Raw genomic sequence first — 4,273 nt, forward strand, 5'->3', positions numbered from 1 at the left:
GATCATTGTTCTGCTGGAACATAAATCTTCACCACAGTCTAAGGTCTTTTGCACTTTGAAGCAGGTTATCCTCAAGGATTTGTCTGTATTTGGCTCTATTCAGTGTTCCCTCTATCCCTACAAGTCTCCCAGTCCCTGCCGATGAAAAGTATCCCCATAGCATGATGCTGCCACCACCATGCTTCATGGTAGGGATGGTGTTTGATGGGTGATGAGCTGTGATCGGTTTCTGCCAGACGTAACGCTTTGCATTCAGGTCAAAGAGTTCAATTTATATCTCATCAGACCAAATAATATTTTGCCTCAAGCTCTCAGAGTCTTTCACGTGCCTTTTTGCAAACTCCAGGCGTGTTGTCGTGTGTCTTATTCTCAGAAGTGGCTTCCATATGGCCACTCTCCCATAAAGCCAAGATGTGCTGCAGAGACTGTTGGCCTTCTGACAGGTTCTGCAATCTCAGCGAAGGAACTCAGTCGTTATGTCAGAGTGGTCATTGTGTTATTGGTCAACTCTCTAACTAAGGTCCTTCTTGCCCAATTGCTCAGTTTGGTCAGACAGCCAGCTTTCGGAAGAGTCTGAGTCATTCCATATTCTTTCCATTTTCTAATGATGGAGCTTCCTGTACTCTTGGGAACTTTCAACACTCTATAAATTGTTTTCTACCCTTCATTAGATCGATGCCTCCTCACAATTCTATCTCGGAGTTCTATGGACAGTTCCTTGGACTTCGTGTCGGAGTTTCTTGCTCTGACATGCACTGTCAACTCTGGCACCTCATATAGAAAGGTGTGTTTCTTTCTAAATCATGTCCAATCGATTGAATTGGTCACAGGTGGACTTTAAGCTGGAGAGACATCTCAAGGATGATCAAGGGAAATTGGATGAACCTGAGCTCAATTTGGAGTGTCATAGCAAAGGGGTTGAATACTTATTGACGCAAGAATTTCAGATTTTCTTTTTTAATCAATGAGTAAAAAATTCTGAAAGCATGTTTTTACTTTGTCATTATGGGGAATGTTGTGTAGATCGGTGACAAAAAATGTTTTTAAATCCATTTTAAATTCAGGCTGCAACACAACAAAATGTGACAGAAGTCAAGAGATGTGAATACTTTCTGAAGGTACCGTATACCAGCGATCATTCCAATTGCACTGGGCCATAGACTAACATCCAGGCCTCAAGTCCAAGGTCTGCCGATCTGTACTGCTTCATGGAATGGAGGCACATTATTTTATTGGGGTGTCGTTAGGCCAGCTGTCCAGCCAATGGGTGTAAAGCAGTGGTGTAGAGTCAGGGCAGTTGAATACTGACCCATACATGTAATGTGATGTTTTCTAAGTCTAAAAAGAGCATAACTCTGTGAAAAATTTACGAAACACCCTCAAACTCGAACTTGTTCTGTAAATTATAATAAAGCCATGTGCGAAGTTTCAGTTGAATATGATAAAGAGTATGGGAAAAAAGTTGGAAAAGGCACAGGTGGGATGGAGAGACGGACAGACTGACGGAAAGCAAACCTATAGTCCTCTCCGGTGAAACTGGTCGGGGACTAATAACAGACCAGACCTCCCAATATACTTGCAAATATTTGATTCATAAGTAATAATGTGACAGACCAGGTTCTCAATGGACAAACAAATAAGGAGGCACACACACACACACACACTTTTTAAAAATGAAAATAAATAAAGCCTAAAGCGTAAGCCAACTACTTGCAAAAAAATAAATACCGGGACTCGCCCAACAATGGGTAACAAGCATGGGCTTGAGGCAAGGCCCGAGCTGGTTGTGAGTTGGTGTAGACTGGCATTGCATAGAGATAGTGCGGCAGAAGGTGGGAGGGTGCCAATGAGGAGAGATATGGGCATATGGCGATGAGAGAGATGGTCTGTCTCTGCCAAGGTCTGATCCTAACTCCAACTCTAACTCCAAAACTATGACTCCAACTCCGAAACCAGAACCAGAACTACAAAAGCAGAATGACAACTGGAATAGAACTGCCAAACCAGAACTCAAACTTCGATGCTCAGGTGCGGTACAGCCTTCTTAGCTGCCGTTGTGCACTGCTCAGGTTTGGGGGTGGTGCTCTTTCACAATGTTTGTCCCCCATCCAGAATTCTCCTGCAGCTCAAAGGCAGTTTTTATTACAGTCTGGTGTTGTAGGCAGCATTCTGCATTTCTGCTCTGCTTCCCACCTCAACATCATGGCATGTGCTCACATCGGCATGTACGAATAGATTGTGATCGATCAATTTTTGTGTTGTGTCCTTTTTTAGCCGGAAGTCCTCACCGGGCCCGCCAGCTGACAAGAGTTTTTTTTTTCATGCATGCAATCTTCTCCAAGCTATACTGTATATAAATTACATATGCTGCCTCCTCAGTGTCATGTTTCACAAGCCGACTTACTCAGATGTTTTCCCTCTTTGAAAGGGTAAATGTTGGCTATGTGATTCACTTACCACAATGTAACTCCCTTCTCCCCATTCCATGTAACAATATGTTGCCATCTAGATGGGACCACATTATATTCAAATGAAGAGCATATACAGTCCTGCATTGGAGTATAAATTATAAGTGGCCCAGTCTTCACTCATGTGCCCAACCCAAATAAGCAAAGAGAAAATATGAAGTCATCAGGGGGAACCTTGATAGGATTCGGGTTTTAGTTGCTACTCCTCTGCCCTCAAAAACATTCAGGCACAACCAAATGAGCCTTATTCAAAAAAGAATTGCAAGAATTCACTTCTCTGAGACAGTTATATAAAGAAAGCGAGAAAGTAAGTATAAAAGAGAGGAAAATGAAGAAAAATAAAATATAAAGCAATAAATTAGCATGAATAAAGAGAAATGTGAAAAGTACAAAGAAGTATGAAAGACTAAATAAATGTGAAAGAGAAAGGATCAAAGATGAAAGATGTTGGGAAGAATTCCTGGAAAGACAGATTTCAGCAGTTACTCCCAAGGCTCAAAGTTACCCCTGCCAAACACCACCCCCCCCCCCAAGGCTATATTTTACAGAACAATGACAACTAGTCTAACAATCCAATCAACTTAGACCTACTTACCAAAGGTAAACACCAAATGCAAACCAGCATGACAGGATGAACTTTCAAACAAAACACACCAACTTCACTGCAGGGAGTTTCATTCCTATTAGAAACCACGAAAAGGTGCAAAAACGGAAAATAGCAATCACACCCATAAACCGGTGATTGTGGTCAGATTCAGAAAGTGCATTTTTGAAATTCTGCAACTGAAAATGACGTCATTTACTAATAACGACAAGATGCAGAGAACAGAAGGAAGTGTTTTGATCCATTTCTATACCTTGAAGCCGAAGGCCAAGGCATTAGGTTTTCGAGTTGTCCTTCCGACAGTGCATCTGTTATGCATATTATGACCACGATAATTCATGAACCACTGAAGGGATTTCAAACAAACTTCTCACAACCAAAACAAAAGAATCATGTACCAAATTGAAAGTAATGTGCAGCCAAAAATGCAACATCATATTGTGCGCGGCCCGTCCCTATTCCTTCCTCCAGGTGCTGCATGATGTTATCGACGTGTCATCGACATCACCATTCCGATGCACAATACTCGAAAGGCTCAATCCCAGCATGCTGGTACTCATTTTGCCGACCTCAGAAGAATGACAGGCAGAGTCAACCCCACCTAGTATTAATTAAACGGAAGAGCGGGATTTGAACTCAGGACTCTGGGATCCCAAGCCTGCCACCCTACCATTAATCCAACACCATACACAAAATATGTATATAAAGCATGTTAACATTGAAATGAACATGAAAATAAAATAAATGCAGTAGAAAATAAACAAAAACCAGACTTTTACCTTTTTAATTTATTCCAAAACAACAAGGTCATCTCACCTTTAAATCACCTACAGGTCACAAGTTTAAACCAATCTTCACGAAACTTCACCAAATGGTGGAGTTGGTGGTTCGACAGAATCCTATTTATTTTTGAGGTCAAAAGGTCAAAAGGTAACCCACAGGCCAAAGTTCAACAACTGTCTCAAATTGCTAAAATCCTCAATTTTAATTCTATGGACTTGAAATTTGAAGAGGATTTGCATATCAGGTCACCTGAATTCAACCAATTATTATTTTTGAGGTCAACGTAGGCCAAAAGATCAACATTGGCCAACTTTCTAAAATTATCAATTTTTATCCAATTTACTTGAAATTTGAAGAGCATTTGCATATCAAGTCACTGAATTCAACCACCTATTATTTTTGAGCTCAATATAGGCAA

Source organism: Eptatretus burgeri, chromosome 5 (assembly GCF_056783735.1).
Source record: "Eptatretus burgeri isolate ZD-2024b chromosome 5, Ebu_testis_v1, whole genome shotgun sequence".
Lineage (NCBI taxonomy): Eukaryota > Metazoa > Chordata > Myxini > Myxiniformes > Myxinidae > Eptatretus > Eptatretus burgeri.